The sequence below is a fragment of the Peromyscus eremicus genome, chromosome 15 (genome assembly GCF_949786415.1).
Source record: "Peromyscus eremicus chromosome 15, PerEre_H2_v1, whole genome shotgun sequence".
NCBI classification, from domain to species: Eukaryota; Metazoa; Chordata; class Mammalia; order Rodentia; family Cricetidae; genus Peromyscus; species Peromyscus eremicus.
In genome coordinates, this window is record NC_081431.1 from 4,651,961 (window position 1) to 4,671,099 (window position 19,139).

General features: G+C 43.8%; 1 protein-coding gene across 4 annotated transcripts in view; it reads left to right on the top strand.

The window, feature by feature from the left end:
- The window catches only part of Rps6kc1 (ribosomal protein S6 kinase C1), a 154,268-nt gene that overhangs the window by 87,435 nt on the left and 47,694 nt on the right, over positions 1-19,139 (top strand). Inside the window, exon 1 of one of the 4 annotated variants that reach the window (XM_059280095.1) lies at positions 18,643-18,726. The exons of the other annotated variants lie outside the window; for them this stretch is intronic. The gene's annotated coding sequence lies outside the window, so the exon portion shown is untranslated. Of the gene's footprint in view, positions 1-18,642; positions 18,727-19,139 lie in introns of those variants that run through there. 4 annotated transcript variants of the gene reach the window in all.

Below are 19,139 nucleotides of genomic sequence, written 5' to 3' on the forward strand. Positions count from 1 at the left end.
ACATGGCTGTGTAATATGAAAGAACTGACAAACTCTTAGGACTAATAGATGTCACATCAGGGTTGCAGGACACAAACCTAGTGCACCATCATCAGCTGCTTTCCTCTGTGATCAATTAGAATCTGAGATAAAAATAATATCAAGTGGCTGGGGTTGTAACTCAGTGGTAGCGGCTTGTCTAGCATGCACAAGGCCCTGAGTTTGATCCTCAAGCATCAGCCAGGTGTGACGGTGCACATCTATGATTCCAACACCTAGGATTCTGAGACAGGAGGATTCTGAGTTTGAGGATAGCCTGGGTTACATAATGAGATCCTGTTTGACCCTGCCCTCCCTCAGACCTCCAAACAAACACTATAATTTTCATTAGTGCCCCAAATTAAATACTGTTGTATAAGTTTAAGAAAGTATGCATGTTATCTATATAAGGAAGAGTATATAATCCTGATGAAATAAATCAAAGAACTGTAATTGAGAGTTACAGGCATAGGTAAGAAGAGCCTTGTTGTTGGGAGGAAGTCAGTTCTTTTTAGCCTGAACTGTGGATTTAGTATAGTCTGATTCAAAATCTCAACAGGTACTTTTGTGGACATCAACAATCTGATTCTAAAATTTATATGAAAGGACAGAAGACCCCAAATAACCAGAGTAATATTGAAAGAAAAGGGTAGACATCAGGGCTGACATTTTCTGAGTTCAAGACTTACAAAGTCTAGCAGTCAAGATGGTTACAAGCTAGACTTTGTAACTGTGAAAACACTGTGGTGGGATGACAGACTAGCCCAGTAGACTGGAGAAAATCCTTTCAAAAGATAACTGACCAGAACATACAAGGAGCGCCCAAAACTCAATGACAACAAAGGAGCAAGCCTCAGTGTAAGCAGTGGCCTGTGGTGAAAGTGATGGGTCAGGGTACGTTTGTCTGTGCGTCAAGGACTGCTGTGGTGGAGGCTGCTAACAGTGGCCCAGTTGTGTGTGTTTGGAAACTGCATTTTTGCATAGTTTTGCCAAATTGTTCTAAAGACAAAGTATCTAAAATGGAAACAAAACAAAACAAAAAAACTATCATATTGGATGAAGATGTGTCTTTAACAATATCTTCATCCCAAACTGTAATTCCACAATTAATGGTAAACTATTAAGAGACACAGGAGAAGCATTTGGCCCACACAGCAGCCACCAGGTGTCTGCAGATGCAGGGTGGCCCTGTACCTTCTGATTGCCAGGGGGCAGCCTCTGGATTGTGGACTGCCTGTCTGTGCAGGGTCCTGTGGTCTCTGTAAATTGTTTAGATTTTGACTCAGGAAGTATGGATGCTTTTGTGTTGACAGAGCGAGGGTTTGAATCCAGATCTGTCTCTTTCTAACACTGTCACTCTTCTCATTGTTAGAACTGGATTGTTGTAATGGTGGTGTCCGTATTTTCTATCAACCTTTTCTACTCCATTCTCAGTAAAATTTTATACAAGCAATTGTGCCTAATGAACATAAGTCAATGTGTGAGTAACGCCATTTTTAAAGCTATAGAAGCAGAAAATCCCCATAATGACTAAAAGGATTTAGTTATTACTAATTGAATAGCTAAGTCATGATCTCATTTCTCCTTAATACCTACTGTACATGAGAATTTTACAGATTCCTGATGCCTCCAAACTATACCATTTTAAAGACAAAATTATTGTGATTGTATTTATTGATTAACAATTTGAAATGTACATGATTACCATTTTTAATGTATAGACATTAAATTTTTTTTATGCAATATAGTTAGGAAGTGTTATTCTCAATTTTCCTGGTATTTTCAGACTGTTCTGCATATACTATAAGTCACTTAATTAGCTCCCTATTGTTTGGTCCTAGATTACTTTACTGTTTGCCTCTGTTTGTGCTGAATATGCCGGGAGGCAGATCATCTGCTATGACTTTTTTTTAGAGTTGGAGGTAGTAGGTCAAAACAGTGCACCTGTGTGTCTTTCCTTTCTCTCGACTTGTACCAGTGTGGCCCTGTCAGTGACCTGGGGACTGGGTTCCTCACCCCAGCACCACCTGCTATTTGCTGGATTAGAATGTGGACTTGAGGTTGCTGGTAAGGCTGTGGATGTAGTAGTCCTCGTGGTCTGGGTCCCTTCTGTTTCTGAGATGCTGATCCATATTATTTTAAAAATAGACTTATTTATTTTAATTTTATATGTATGAATGTTTTGCCTGCATATTTGTCTGTGTACCATGTATGTGCCTGGTGCCCACAGAGGTCAGAAGAGTGCATCAGATCCCCTGAAGTGGAGTTGCAGATGTTTCTGAGCTGCACGGGTGTGCTGGGAACGAAATCCGTTTCTTCTGCCATGCAGCAGTACTCTTAACCGTGGAGCTGTCTCTCCAGCCTGTATGTCGTTTTCTTCCTGTCTGCTCCGGTGGCGTTCAGCAGGTATCTGATAATACGTTAATATCAGATTGAGGGGCTGGTGCCCGTGTGTCAGCTGGTTGTACCAGAGTGACGCTGTCTTCCCCTCTGGTCTCCATCATTTGCCTCCAGTGTTGTGTGACTAGCTTCTTGTTAATCACCAGGAGATTTCCCCTGTGCTTCTTTGTAGTTTTACAGCATAACAAAGCATTGTTTTCTACATTGATTCTTCTGAGTTATCCCATTGTAGGCTTGTTAGAATACACTAAAATGGATTACACACACACATGCACCACACACATACACACCCACACTATACACACACATACACACCACACACACATACACACATTCATACACACCACACATACATACACATACACACCACACATACCACACACATACACACGCACACCACACACATCACACACACATACACACCACACATACTACACACATGCACACCACACACACACACACATACACACCATACACACACACACACACACACACACACACACACACACACACACCCCTGTGTTTTGGCACTCTTAGTTTGCAAATGTGAAGAAAACAGCTTTTTATAAATTCAGTAGTTATTACTTCAATTGTTACTTTTAAAAATTTTGATTATGGGCTGGAGAGATGGGTCAGTGGTTAAGAGCACTTTCTCCTCTTCCAGAGTCCTTGGGTTTGTTTCCTAGAACCCACATGGTAGCTCATAGCTGCCTGTAACTCCAGCTCCAGGGATCTGATTTCTTCTTCTGACCTCCATGGGATCCTGAATGCACGGGGTGTACAGACATATACATCCTCCATTGCCCCCACTGTAAAATAAAATAAACATTGAAAAATCAGTTATGTGTGTAAGTGTAGTTATGTGTATGTGAGTGTAGGTGCCATGGACTTAGAGTTCCAGGCAGTTGTGAGATGCCCAATGTCAGGGCTGGGAACTGAACCTGGGTCCTCTTCAAGAGAAGTACGTGATTAATGACTGAGCCATCACTCAGCCAGCCCAAGAATGATGTCATTTTTAACTGTGTCCAGATCCTTTTGAACAGTTCACCAATCCTGAGTTGCCTGTGGTCTGAACTACAGAATCATATACCCAGCTTTAGATTCTTGTTGTACACACAGTTGTATTGTGGACTTTGTGTCCATTAAGTTGATACTTGTTGGCTTGAGGCTGGCATAGAGCTCTATCAGAGTTCGCTTTCCGGTGTTCATTCCCTCTGAACTGATGATTAGGATCTAGCTATATGAGACCTTGTGGAGGAAGGGCAGCGTGCTGGGGTGTCACGGTAGACAGAGTGTCCCTCGGAATGTCTGCTGTGGTGAGTGCGGGTGGGTCATGGCATGAAGCAACCTGAAGTTCTGTGACTGGACTCTCACTTTAAATGAGAGCTTTGAGGATGTCTGCAAGAGGGTAGGGAAGTGTTTCTCAGAGTGCCAGGTTATTTGGGTCATGTTAATAACTTCAGATGAGTGGAGAAATGCCGTTGAGAGGAATGAGCTTACCTATAGGAATTTATAGGCATATGTATAGATCTACAGCAGCAGGGTTTATCTAAGAGTTCTGTATCTAAGAAACTACCTGTAACAGAAATATAGTGACAATATAGTAATATAGCTGTGTTGAAATTGGGGCAACTATATGTTTGAGAGACACACATTTTAGTTATGTTAGTATTAGTATTTTGTGCTTTGCTGTATTATTCCACTGTTTACATACTTATAATTAAGGCTACTTTTAATTACATGTAAGATATGCCTATCTATCCAGCACCTTATTATAAAATTCTTGATACACTGGGTTTATAGATTATTTGTTTTGTTCCAAAGGACTCAATTTCTTAAGGTATATTTAGAAATAAGGCTGACGAGCAGTTTTATACTAGGACACCCTAAACAACTGTGAAGTAAGGGGGTGTCTCACGTTGCCTTGTAGCCCTTTTTGTGTAACCTCAGATTCAGGAGGCCCCTCAAGGCCTTCTGCTTACCAACATAGGAAACGTCTGTTGAAGGCTACGAGGTGGCCGGCACCTGTTAGGCGATGGGACAAGTGTGCCATCTGACACATGGTTCTTCTTTGTCTCCTGGAGGGACCCAGGTAGGTGCGTGAATGCTGGGGTGGCTGGAGGCATCTGTAAGGAAGCAGAGGTGCAGTGCTCTGGGTAGTGTGCCTGGCCCTTTAACAGTTGCAAGTCCTGTTGTGTCTTCCACCAGATGTGGTTCTATCCACCACCCCTGCCCAGGGGCTGCAGTTTACTTCTTCAAGTGGGTTAGGTTGCCTTTTGGTTAACCTCTTTTGTATGTGTGCCTCTTTCAATGTTTATCTTGATTAGAGTTAAACAGGCCTGACTTTCAGCCTGTTGCAGTACCTTTGGCTCTTCCTTGTATAATTTTTTCTCTTGGGAAAATAAATTGCCTTATTTTTCTGTTCCTGTCACTGTAAATTCCCAGACCCTCTGACAGACTGCAAACAAGCCTGAAGTGGAGACACCCAGAGCTTCCCGCAGCCCCGTGTCCTCAGGCCTCTTCAGGACTCCTCTATTGTGCTCTTGACTGTTGACATCCTGGCTCCTGCTTTGCTCACACTTACCTATGAGTGTTTTTTTGTCCATCCTTCTTTGGGTGGGACTAGCTTTCTCTTGCTTTTTTCCTCTGTGGAGGATATAGAATTTTCTTTTTGGTCCCTGAGTTCTAAATTCACAGTGGCATGTTTTGCTGTGAGATCTTTTCATCTGTGAATATGGGCATACCTGCTCTCTGTCAGTGTGGGAGCCATGTAGACACTCTTAGACTTCATGTGGGCCAGTCTCTGTAGGGAGTTTTTCTTGGTCCAAGGGGTCTACTTAGAAATGAACACTCCAGGAGTTCATGTGGGGCATGCTCGGATCTCCCTGGGAAGGTGAAATAGAGATTTTGTGAGTGGACTGAGGGTGGGTAGAAATGGGAACATGAGCGATCAGATTGGGGGTCAGAGGGGGAGAGGAAAGAGATTACTGGAAGTGGGGGCATTTCTGGGTCAGGTAAAAACCTGGTTCAAGGGAATCTTCCAGGAATCTACAAGGATGACCCCAGCTAAGACTCCTAGCAATAGCGGATATGTAGCTTGAACTGGCCACCTCCTGTGACCAGATTGTTGCCTAATCCAATTGTCATCAGAGAGGCTTCATCTAGAAACTGATGGAAACAGTTGCAGATCCATAGAGAAACATTAGGCAAAGTATGGGGGAATTCTGCAGAAGGGGAGGAAGGATTTTAAGAGTAAGAGAGGTCAAGAATACCACAAGAAAACTCAAAGAATCTCATAAGGGCTCACAGAGACTGGGCTCTTAAGGGCTCACAGAGACTAAACGGACAACCGGGGAGCCTGCATGTGACTGACCTAGGCACTCTGAATATATGTTAAGTTGTGTAGCTTGGTCCTCTTGTGGGACTCCTAACAGTGAGAACAGGGACTGTCTCAGATTCTTTTACTGGCTTTTGGGACCCTACTCCTCATACTGGGTCACCCTACCCAGGCCTAAACTATGGGGAGGTGTTTAGTCTTACTGCAATTTGATATTCCATGTTTTGTTGATGCTCCTGGGAGACCTGCCCTTTCCTAAACAGAAACAGAAGAAGAGTGGATTGGGGGATGGAAACAGGGTGGGGTTGGGGAGGGAGGAACTGCGAGGAGAGGAGGGAGGACAAACTGCGACCAGGATGTAAGATAGACAGATAGATAAATTTATTTAAAAAAAATGAACACGCCAAACTCTTGTGTAGGGGGTTGGTGTAAGAGCGATAGCCCCCTGGGGGAAGGAGTTAGCAGTGCCCTGGCCACTTGTGTGAGCTGCAGTGCCTTTTTCAGCACCCATCTCAGCGCACATCTTCAGAGGACGAACCTTAGTCTACTGCTGTGTGGCAAAGGGCAGCAGCTGCCTGGCAAGTTGTGCAATGGCAGGGAGCGTGTAGGCTTTCTCACATCTTCCTGTTGAGGGTACCTGTTATTTCTAGGGCTGTGTGGCAGAAATTAGCTTGCTGTTTGGTGGCGTTTCTACCTGTAGACACCCAGCATTGCCTTCTGTCTTCTAAAATGTTGCCAGCCTTTTCCTGTGCTTTCCTGTTTGCCTGGAGTCACTGTTGTAGACCCTTAAACCAGTGGACCTCAAAGGGTCGTAATGCTGAGGCTCTTTAACATAGTTCCTCATGTTGTGATGATCCCCCAACCATAAAATAATTTTTGCTGCTACTGCATAACTGTAATTTTCATACCATTATGAATTATAATGTAAATATCTATTATGCAAGATATCTGATATGCACCCCCATGAGGGGTCATGACCCACAGGTTGAGAACCATTGTCTTAAACTCTTTCATGTTAGTTGGTGGTAAAATGATGTCAGTCTGTTCCCTCTAGACACTAGTAATCACACCCAGCCTTTCCTTTATCTGTGTTTCAGATTGAAATGCATAGACAGAATCATGCCCAATTTTGAAGTATGTATTTTCTTTATCCCCATCTTAAAATGCACTGTCCATGTTTGTGCTGGTTTTCTCCATCATTCACACTGATTCTGCAATCACTTATGACTGATGCTTTGGAAGAGCAAGCCTCTAAAACTGACCCCCTCTTGTGTAACCTTCACACAGACTCTAGGCATCCTCTTGATGTAGCCCCTCCTGTCCTCTCTCGCTTCCTTCTCCTCCTGCAGAACCATCGCCACCTCAGTGTTCTGTGGTTCTGGCCCTGCTGTCTTTCAGGTCTGAATGCAGAGTGTGCAGTGTAGCATGTGCCTATCACTCCCTTCCCTTACTTACTCACTCTCTTTTCACCTTTATTTTTGCTTCAAAGTTGCCCTTGCTTTCCTCTCTAGTTTTATCTACTTCTCTTTTGCTTGGGCTCTTTTATGCCTTAATTTATGCTGTAGAATTGGTCCACCTTATATACTAGCTTCTCTCTTTCTTTCTTTCTTTCTTTCTTTCTTTCTTTCTTTCTTTCTTTCTTTTTCTTTTTCTTTTTCTTTTTCTTTTTCTTTTTCTTTTTCTTTTTCTTTTTCATTTTAAAACAGTAGCCTTGGCTGCCCTGGAACTCACTATGTACACCAGGCCAGACTTGAATTCAGACATCTATCTACTTCTGCCTCCCCAGTCTTGGGATTAAAGGCATATACCACATACCTGGCTATTTATAGTTTTGATAAAGATACTCACTCTTAGCTCAAGCTGTCCTGGAATTCAAGGCAGTCCTTCGTCAGCCTCTTAAGTGTGGGTTATAGGCAGGAGCCACTCTGTCCAGCTCTGTACAGTAGATTTTGATGGTTTCTGTGCCTCTCCCAACAAGCCTTAGATTCCTCAAATGGCCAAGCATACTCATTGAGTAATTTTGTAGGCAATGGGAAGAGACAGTAAATATGCTACGTGACTTCAAATGATATTGAGGCTGTGTACACCTGCAGCATCCATCAGCACACCCCCACCATTGTCACAGCTCCCACAGAGCACACCTGTGGATTGTTGGCAGGTGCTGGGTTGCCATCAATGACATTGCCAATTTGACAATGAGTGTCATGCCTTTGTGTTTTATAAGGGTTTTGAACTGTTGGGAGGACACGAACACATTGCATTCTTACACTAAGTACATTTTCTGGATTACATCAAAATGCTACGTTTCAACCAGTACCAAACTTTGGCTTCATCTTCTATAAAAGTATAAACTCACTAAAAAATTTGAAATAGTTTTTAAAACTTCCTTGCTTTTGAGGCATTTTCTTTTGGAAAGGGAATCAGGCTTCCCAGGCAGCTGATTGGGGCATGTACCGACAGGCAGGGAGTTGCTGCCATGTCCATTATCATTGTGAGTGAGCATCTGACTGGCCTGTACTTGCCATTTCTCACCAGTGTATGGTAGATGGCTGTGTGGGCAGACTGCTGCTTTTTGGAGCTCATTCTAGCTTCTAGGCATTATACCCTGATTCTGGCATATCTGTGGAGGGCATGGGCAGGGAAAGCCTGAATAGCAACCTAAAGAGTATTAGGTTTTCTCAGCAGATGCAAGCAAGTCTCTGAAGTGAAATATAATAATAGACTATGGTTTTAGAGGGATTGATTTTCACCCAAACTTAACTAAGTCAAGCCGCCATCTGGAGGAAACTTCAGAATTTAAGCCGGAGAAACAGGATAAATAACTCAGTATGGAATTGAATGGCTGGCCTGAACTTGGGCCTGTGGACCCAGGACTTTAGTGTTCTCCCTCTCCTTAGCCATTTTCCCTCTCTTTATGGCCATGGGCAGGTTCCTCACGAAAACAGAAAACATACATACAATTAAGAAGACAAAGATGTTTGGCTCTGAGAAGAGCTTTCTGAGTGTTGTTTTCTTCACTCTTCAGGAGTCCTGTTAAGCCGTTCTCTGTCCTTTGTACCCTGCCTCTGCTGTCTTTGTGTGAGGTTCCCTGATGAAACACCATGTCCCGTGGAAACACGTGTTATGCAGTAGTAGGGATATAGGTGTAGGATTTGAAGACTCACACAAAAGCTATCTCTGTGATAGAATATTGTTCACAGAGGCTCACCCCATACTAGAGGTGCTGCTGAGGAGAGTGGAGAGTCTTTAAATGGATGTTTGTGCTTGGAATAGTTACTGCCTGAGTTATTTACTGGAGAATAACCCCCATTTGTCTTGTTTTAGGGTGTGAGACATTTAGTTATTTGCCCCAGAGTTGGGGATTTGGCCAAATGACTTGTAAACAAAGTAAAAAGATATAAAGACTATTTTTAGAATAGTTTTAGGTTGGCCACAAAAGTGAGAGGAAGTAGAGATTCCCCATCATCATGGCTGCGCACATGATAGCTTCCACTGGTGTCAGCCAGATAGAAGCTATGTTACTCAGTTGGTCTGGGAGCTACAACCCAAGAGCATAAACTAAGGTAAAGATAGCTTCATAGTGTGTGCAGCCTCCTAGGCTGTGATGGAGCCCTCAGTAGTCAGTTGCAGAGGAAGACAGGCTGATTTTGGCTCAGGGTTTTGGAGGGCTTTGCTGATGCACTCTTGGCTTTGCTGCTTGGCCTGTGGAGATGTAAGTGGCCTGTGCTGCCCTTCACACAGACAGAAACCAGGACTTGAATGTTGAAGCTGCGCTTTGTTCAAAGAGCTGGCGATCTGAGAAGACAGTGGGTTAGCATCCTAAAGATGTGCCTGCCATCCCATCTTCAGCCAGATGATTCAGGGCTTATGCCTATGATAGCACGTGTCATAGTCTATATCATAAGATTACATTTGTCCTTCATACTGTAGGAAGGTTACACACATGCGCTTGCACACACACACACACACACACACACACACACACACACACACACACATGTTCTGAGTTGATTGCTCTAGATGCCATCCAAAGAACTAGCTCAGGGCAATGCAAGACTTGATGGCCTTGGCATTTGTCTCCACCCCAACACGCCATACAGAGAGGAGCTGAGGAGAAAAGCCCAACACTATGAGTCTCAGTGAGATGGACCACCTCTCCAGGACAAACTGACTGCCTTTGTGTCTCCTTAGCTAAGGGCCTAGGGGCCAGTATCCAAGGATGGACTCCTGCCCTTATGCCCTTCCCTTGGGTCCTCTGTACTAACAGTTCCACCACCCCCTGACAGCACTTTGAGCTGCTTCTAACACATGGGCCTTTGGGAAGTGTTCAAAGTCCAAACTGTCACACACATTTTTATAACAAGTTACAGAGTCTCAGCCAGTCACAGCAGCCTGGCTCCAGTCAGCTGTAGGCGGCCAGCTGATCAGACCGTGTTCCAAATAGGCAAACACTGCACTGTAACTATCTGAGCTGCTCTGCTCTGCTTCCCTGTTCTGTCACATACGCTAACTGATGGTGTTATCTGAACCTGCTCTGGCTCTGAGGCTGCTTGATCACAGATCTGTGCTAATATAGTTAAATTTTAATTAAAAAAGGATCGATTGTATTTAAAAAAATTCTATACATATATTTGTGTGTCTGTGTGCATGTGTGTGTGAATGCAGGGCCTGCAGAGGCTAGGAAAGGGGTGGGGTCCCCGGGAGCTGCAGTTACAGGGGCTTGTGAGCTGCCTAATGGAGGTGCTGGGAACCCAGTCCAGGTCTTCTGGAAGAACAGCAAGTGCTTTTCACTGCTGAGCTGCGTCTCCTGCCCCTAAAAAATTGAATTTCAGCGTCTCCTCATTCGTATTAAGGTTTATTTTGCCGTTGTCTGCAGTGTATGTCTTCGTACAGGTGTATGATGACTTGTGCCCGCACCGCTGTGGTGTCGTTCAGGGTGTCTTCATTGCCTTGCTCCTCTGGCTGTCCCTCCACCCTTTGCCCCGCACCGTGGTGCTTCTGGTCCTTTCCTTGTCTCCATGGTACTGCCTCTTCCAGCGTGTCTGTGTGCAGCCTGTAGTCTGCTTTTCTTTACAGGTGAGGTGTGTGGACGTTTCCCACCTCTTCACGGCTGCTCTCGGCAGCGTCTCACTGGACCGCACTGCAATCTGTCCATCCTCTCGGCCCACCGAAGGACGTCTTGTTCATTCCTGAGTTCTAGTGAAGAACCTGCTTTCCTTTTTGTGGGCATTTCTGTGTGGGCATATTTTCAGTTCCTTTGGCAGACATCAGGAACATAATTGCTGAGTCATATATGGAGAGGGAAGACTTAGTTTTGTAAGAAACTGCCCAGCTGTCTTCCAAAGGAGCTTTGTATTTCCACCAGCTGCTGCGCAGGAAAGTCACATGCTCTGTGTCCTCCTCAGCCTTTGGTGTCAAATCCAGGACCTCTTCATGCTCAGCAGGTGCCTTACCACTGAGCTCCATCCCAGAAAGAATTTTAATTGGCATGCAATGATTGTATGTGTTTGTGGGTTACAATGTGGCATTTCAGTAGGTGTGTCCTGTGCAGTGAGCAGGCTAGTTTGCATAGCCCCACTTGAAGTGTTCGGTTCTTTTTGCTGAGCAGATCCAAAATCTTCTTTATAAATTGTTTGGAACTATACAATTATTTGTTGTCAGCCTTACCCACCCCCATCTCCGGCCTGTGAGCCCTGCTCTGCAGGTAACTTTTACAATCCATTTGCCTGTAACTCCTAATGTAAGTGAGAATGCACAGTTTCTGTCTTTCTGTATTTGGCTGGCTTCGTGGTGGCAGGCCCCAGCTTCACTCCTGTGTGGCCCACTTTAGAACCAGGCTTCTGCTTCTCATTTCTGAGTTTGAAGAATCTGTGTGTGTGTTTGGCTACTGGGCCATGGTTTATGCTCACATTGTCTTTGCAGAGCAGAGCCTTTTAATTTTCATGATGTCCACTTATCATTTTTTCATGACTATGTGTTGGCTGGTTTTATGTCAACTTGACCCAAACTAGAGTCACTGGAGAGGAGGGAGCCTCAGTTGAAGAAATGCTTCTTTAGAATTGGTTTCTAGGCCAGCCTGCAGTGCATTTTCTGACCTCCTCGGGCACCACACATGCATACATACCTACAGGCAAAACACCATACACAAAAATAAAATAAATACACATTTGAAAAAAAGATTGGAATCAACACAAACTGAATCACCAGTTACCATTTTGAGACTCAATTTAGAAGATGCTTTTGGTGCCATTTTGTTCTATTTATCTATCTATTTATTTATTTATTTTGTTATTTCAAAATTATTATTATTATTATTTGTGTGTGTATGACAAAGTTTCACCATATAGCTCTAGCTGCCCTGGAACTCACTCTGTAGACCAGGCTGGTCTCAAACTCACAGAGATCCACTTGCCTCTGCCTCCTGAGTGCTGGGATTAAAGGTATGTACTACTATGCCTGGCTTCTTTTTATTTTTAATTGTTTTGCTTTTGGTAAATATTTTTCTAAAATTTATTTTGTGTATTTTTTCTAACTATGGTTAAGAGATGAAAAACAAGAAAATTTTATATTGATGAATTTCTGTTAAGGTGAATATATTTTTGAGATTCAGTGTTACAGTTGTGCAAACACCACAGTGTTGTGTGTTATGTATGACAGCTAAATGTGGTTATCCCCTTAAGTAAATGATGTCTGTCTGTCTCTCTCTCTCTTCCTTCTTTCCTTCTTTCCTCCTTTTCTTCTTTCCTCCCTCCCTTCCTCCCTCCCTCTCTTCCTTCCTTCTTCCCTCCCTTCCTTCTTTTCTTTTTTGAGTCTAGATTGGCCTTGAATTTGCAATCCACCTGCCTTAGCTTCCTAAGTCTGTTTTCCAAGCACCAAGATACCTTTCTTCCAATATTGCGACATTATGATTTGCCATGATTATTTAGCATTTCTTGGAAGATAAGTTACTCTGGAAGCATTTGTTTTTTTTTTTTTTAGTCATTTATTACAATTAATAATGATAATCACTAAAAAAAATCATGTGTGATGGCTAAGTATGTAAATACTCACATGTAAGAATTTGTTCGCTGGGGTGTACACCCAGTACAATATTGCTACAGGCATGTGCCACCATGCCTGGAGAGATGCCGTCGGTCTTCCCACATCAGGTTTTGTATTTGGTGTTCTGTTAAACTTGTTCCCAAGTGTATTTTCCTTGGGAAATGTTTGGACTTGAAGTGCCCGGGAGAGAAGTCCTTCCTAGCATGCACTGTTTGTGTCTGTGTAAACCATTTGATTTTATTGTCATTATTCATGGGCTCAACAAACAACTTAAATCTTATATTTTGGCTTACTCAGAACAGGCTTATTTTGAATAAGGTTGATTTTTCAGTGCGATCAGCCTTCTGTTAAAAAGAAAAGCTTTCACATCTCCTCGGCAATGGTGTCCCCTTGCCCTTGGTTTGGCTAGTGGAATGGTTGTGACCTTGGGTACTTTCTGTGTGTGGCTGCTTCCTCCCTGTGTTCAGTATTTTCTGGTAGCTTGCCCGTTGCCTGCCTCTGGCTGCATCATCTCCCTTATGCTGACTTAGGCAGTATTTCTTCAGTCTCTTATCTCTGGGCTTTGATGCATATGTTCTGAAGGTGGCCACCGTGACTCTGGGTAGCAGCAGATGGTAAACCTTCAGGCCGCCACTAGCTATACTGGTGCTAAGTTGGGGAGATCACGTTTGATGAAGAAACAGAAGTGCATATGAAAGCTTTCACTGCCTAAATACCTTCTAATTAAAAAATTAGCATACGAAAACCTTTGCAGCTGCCTGGGCATTTGAAGAAAATGAAAATTAGTTGTTTTCTTAGAAATGCAGTTATTTACCAGTTTCGCGTCTCATTGCTTGTGCCGCCTAACAGCTCTTTCCCTTTTGTCCCAGTTTGATTTTGGCAGTAGTCGAGGCAGCCAGCTAGGTGATTAGGTAGACTGAAATAGGGGGCCCTTTAGAAGTCACAGATGTTTGTACACTTTAAATTAAGGTATTTTGAATTTTACTTGCTAAAATATGTAGCTCTTGAGTGCTAACTTCACACAGTTCTGGTAGATTTGATCTGCTGTTTTCTATTTTGGAATATATTTCTGGATTAAATACGTACTTGAACTCAACCTGCCCCAAGGCTACCCTGCTTTGTCTGACAGAGCAGGTGACTTGTGACTCCTGTTCACAGGCGGGGTTCCATGGGTCATGTATTCACTTCATAGTGATGTATCAGGTTGGACGGAAGTTCTAGCACAAAGAAAACTTTGGTTTCATTCTAAAGAAATTTAAAATTATTGTGGGTGAATCCTAGATGTCTCATGCATTTGCTACTGAAACATCTTCTTGAGCGTAGGAGGTGAGAGTGTCTTGGAGTTGAGTATCCAGGTCACATTTACTTTTCAGACTTCCATTCTCTTCCGAGGACTTTTGGGAAGCCAAAGACAGATGGCATCTGATCCAACAGGAGAAGCCTCTTTGCAGTGTGTTCTCCTGGTGCCGGTTCCTGCACTGTAACTTCCTGGATGAGCACAGTGGCTCATCTCTTGGTTTCAACGTTGTGGACAGTGTACTAGAAACATCATGGCCTGGCCTTGTGGTGATTGTGAGAGAGACTTAGAGGGCTGATGTCAAAAAAGGCTAGTGCCCTGCCCTTTTCTCTGGTAGTTGAAGTTTTATGAATGATGGCTTGTGAGAGTAGGCATGGGGCTAACAGCCAATGTTGGAACACACTTTGAGTTTTATAAGAATGCAAACTGAGGTGGGTTTAGATCAGAATATGGAGAGCATGTGATCACCATCACGTTACTGAGGACATTGAAGTTTTAGTGCTGGAGGTTTGCTGTGCACAGCCAATTCTGCAGAAGGGTGACATTTTAATGTTGCTGACACAAATTGCTTAAAAATTTGCCTAATTGTAGTCTAGTGCAATGTGGCCAATTTTCAAATGAGAACGTAGCGTGCAGCACAGTCTTCCTACCTGAACTATTAGATGACTGGTTTGTAAATTGTAGGTTGTTTATTGTTCTCTCTTCTGTTGTGAGTGTGTGTGTGTGTGTGTGTGTGTGTGTGTGTGTGTGTGTATGTGTGGCGGGGGTGGGGGGTGAAGAGGAGGGTGTCCTAGTGGTGTAACTTGCTGACTGCTTACTCAGATCTCACCCAGAGAACAACGTTAAGTGTCCGAGGTGACACAGTTCAGGGCCGGGCTGCATTTGTCCAAGGTGACTCTCCCGATCCCATCTCTCTTCTCTCTTAAGCACAGAGTCCTACAAATTACCACCAAAATGGAGGCAAGAATTTCCCTCCAAATTATTTAATTTTTCAGACTTCTAGACTTCTGATGTCAACATTTAAATTAAATAAAAAGTTTCAGGAATAGGCAACAGTCCCACTCTGAGAGTTTGTATCACCCTTTCATTGCAAATGTGTGTGTGTGTGTGTGTGTGTGTGTGTGTGTAGATCTCTTTTCTTCTCTCTAGATTTAGTCTTCTTCATATCATTAAATTAAAATCATCATTTGATGCCTTGGGACCCCACCCTATCTTTGCAGAGGTGTGGTGTGGTTATCTTGCATAGCTTCCCTACTCTGGCTTACAAAGCGACCTGTAACCACTTGGGACTTTCCCTTCTGCTATAAAGAAGAGTGGGCAAGGGTCTTGGTCCTGGTGGCATTGAAGCAAAGATGGAGTTAGTTGCCCGCCCCCAAGTCATTGTTTATATTTCTGTGGGCAAAGATGGAGTAATCCTTTCTGTTAGGCCATATGTTAATATAGTGCTGATATGTAAGTGTGAAAAATGAAAGAGAGAAATATGTTAATTGTATTCTTTCAGTAAGATAGGCTGTCCAAGGTAATTATTTCATGATAGTGCTAGTAATAGTACTTGTTTTATCATGAAATAAAAGATGGTTTTAGGAGCCTTTTGTTGGAAAGACAATTGTATCAAATTAGGACAAATTAGGTTTTTGTCTTTACAAAGGTGAGCAAACCCATGAGCAGTTTGTAAATTGTGTTTGAGTCTACAAATGAACAAATTCAGTTTGAGGGTTAAAGACGTTGTTCTTTTGTCCTTTATGCTGACAGCTTCGTTACAGATTGGCCTACTGTTGGCACTAAAAACATGTCTGGCTCCTTATGATCTGTGTGCGCACGGCTATGATATTGATGCCATACCACTGTTCATTAAGGACTCGACTTCAATGAGGCTGCAGCGCAAATGTGGAGGGATACAGATGTGAAATGCAGCCATTTCTCCTTGTGTACAGCCGTATGGCCAATAATTTCCAAGTGCTAAAGCTCTTGTTAGCAGGAGTGCTGGTGTGTTAAGAATGGTGCTATAAATAGCTTTAAGAATGGAAGTTGAAGGTGCTTCTTTTAAAGACTATTGTTAACTAAACATTATTGCCAAACAGATGGAGAGCACTCACCAGCCTGATGTTTTTAGGTCTAATTATATTATCACCAGCCCTGTATGGCTCAGTTGAAGAGGTGTACCCAGAGGCCAATTTATAATCATTTAGGCAACACCTGTTTGGGAGAAATTGACAGTCAAAGGGCACATTTAAAAAAAATCACATATGTTCTTGTGTTTATTACCTCAATGTGAACGTTGTCGCGTGGCAGACAAACTTGGTGGAAGAAAGGCTGCATCAGCCTGCGCTTTCCTGCCAAGTTTGTCCATCTTCGTGCGTCGTATTTATTTGTCTGCTTCGTGCTTCATGCCAGAGTGAGGCCAGCAAAGAGAGGAACCCCCACCCCATTCCTGCAGGTATTCACTGTTCTGTCAGGCAGGTGGCTTCTGGTAAGAAAATGAAGTTCTCTGAACTTACCTTTTACCCGGAGAGATGTTTTCCATTTCATGTAAATGTGTCTTTGCAAACACGATTGGCTCTCTGGGGAGTGACGTAGAGTTGTAAGTCGATGTAAAACCAGATGAGATGCTAGCAGTACAGATGCCTCCACAGAGCCCACAGCCGCTCGTCACCTTCCATGTGGGGAGGGACCACTGTGTGATTCACCGTCAGGTTCAAGGGCTGTGAGTTTACTCCCATTCCGTGGAGGGTCATTCCTTCTGGAGAACGTGTCAGTAGCCCTACTGGCAGTTAAGAGGGCTAGGTCTCTCCATGTGTAAGTGATGAAAGCCCAAGCCTTTGTTTGAACTGAGGGTCCACCATCCCCTTTCATTCAGTGCCTTCTCCCGAAAGGTTCAGCTCTGTCACCCCCAATTTTTCATTCGTCTGGTTGACTTGGAGCCACCTGGCTTCTGTCTTGAGCAGTTTATGATAGTGACCTATGACTTCCTGATGCCTTCTCCAGTATTTTTTCCTCAATCCTTCGTGGTGGCTGCTGCTTAGTGGGTGGATGGCTACCCACGCCTTGTAGTTCTGTCTCACATCTGAACTGTCCTTTCCTTGGAGCATCCTTCTTTTTCTTGCTGCTTTCGTACCTACCTATAGTATTCCAGGTGTGCACAGCTTTCTAAATGAGATATAAACAGCATATTGTTTGCACATGTGCAGGGCAGGTTCGCAGTGAGGGAGGAAGCATTCAGAGTTCACTGTCCCAGTACAGATTGTCCCTTCTTTGCTTGGTAGCTTTTTTGAGCAGCGTCAGTTAACATTTTACAGTTGTTTTCTCACATTCACAATTTGTTGATTAGAAATGCACACTTGTTTGGGATGTTGAGAGTGTTCCATGATTGAACAACTCTCTGAAGCCCAGTATTGTGTGTGTTGTGAAGGGAAATTTCAGTGGAGTTTTTCCGCATGCCTTGAGGTTGTGTCTTTGTGGGGAATGCTCAAATATAAATCCTTGGTCCTCACTTCTTTTCCAAGTTCCATTCCCACCTTGCTGTCCACCTGTATTCTTAGATTTGAACTTGCTACTGTGTGTTTATGGATTTCCTGAGTCAAAACAGAAATACCATTTCTACCCTATTGCCAACTGTAGCCAATCATGACAGATTTAGTGTCTGAAGACACTAAACATATTATGTTAAAGTTGTGAAAGTCAGAGGCATGACACAGGCCTTATGGGCTGGCACCACGACTTTCCTTGCTGTAGCCTGTGGAGGACCTGCCTCCATGTGCACTCAGTCTCGCTCGTAGGCTGCTGCCTCTGCAGCTGGAGGAATGAGTTGTCTCCTTGCTGCTGGCCAGCTGAGGGCTGCTCTTGCTTCTAAACTTTGCCTGTTTCTCTCAGACTCTCTCTGAGCGTCTAGATGTGCTCCTGTGGTTCTTGCCCCTTGGTGGGTCTACATGTTAGCCAGGTAAACCCTTTCATACTAGAAAGACCCCCTTCTACCATGTCACTGTGCTTCCCCTTCTTTCTGTCAGGATGCAGTCTTCACTTTTAGAAGGTCATGTAAGGATCAACAGAACCCACCCAGACAACCCCAAGTGATCTGTAAGCTCTGAATTAATTACATCTGTGAAGTCCTTTCTAGAATAGCACAGTCCACTCACGGAGTCTGGAGTGGGTTATGAGCATTTCTGAGGACTATGACACTGTCTGTGACATGCCCATAAGGAGTTTGACATCTGGTTGGGAGATGACAAATGAACAAGTAAAACCAAATTGAAGAGTTTGAGATGTCATAATAGAAGTTAGTACCATATAAAATGGGAGGACAGAGGAAGAGCCATCAGTATTGGGGATGGGGTTTGAGCTGAATGTGGAAAGATGAGGTTTGATAACTGGCCGGGAGAACATTCCAGAGAGAAGCTGCGGTAACAGTGACAGCAACCATGACCCTGGATGTGCTTTTGTGAGGTCATTGCAGAGAGATGCTCATATATGGCCGCGCCGCCGCCGCCGCCGCCGCTGCCGCCGCCACCGTTATCATCTTCCATCATAGCGTCACACCCAGAGCTGTAATGTCGGCGGAGATGTGTGGGATAGGAAGGGTTGTTGAGAGGATTGGCATTGATTACCCACAGCTGACATAGTGCATACTTAAAATGAGGTGGGTGAAGGAGCAGGAGGTGGTTAAAAGGGCTCAAGAAGTACAGTTGGCTTGTTGACTTAGCTGCTGATTCTGCAGTTGGAGAATTCAGAGAGACTTGGAGCTTGGGTTTGGGAACTCTGCAGGACATCTAAGAGGTGCCTGTGTGAATAACATTCTGTTGCAACATAGGTTGACTTAAATAGTGCAGCTCAGGCGCTCAGGAGATGCTGAGGTCAGAGAAGATGTCAGCAACATTCTTAATGCCTGTGTCTAAGATGGGACTTGCCATCGCATCCGCAACATCTCCTTCCCACCTGCAACTCTATCTCCTTCCTCACCATTCTTTTGTTTCCAAGCTCAACAGGCCACCTTTGCCTGCCGTCCCTCCTCTAGGGGGTGCTGTTGGCTGTCTGAGGGGAAAGTCCCATTTG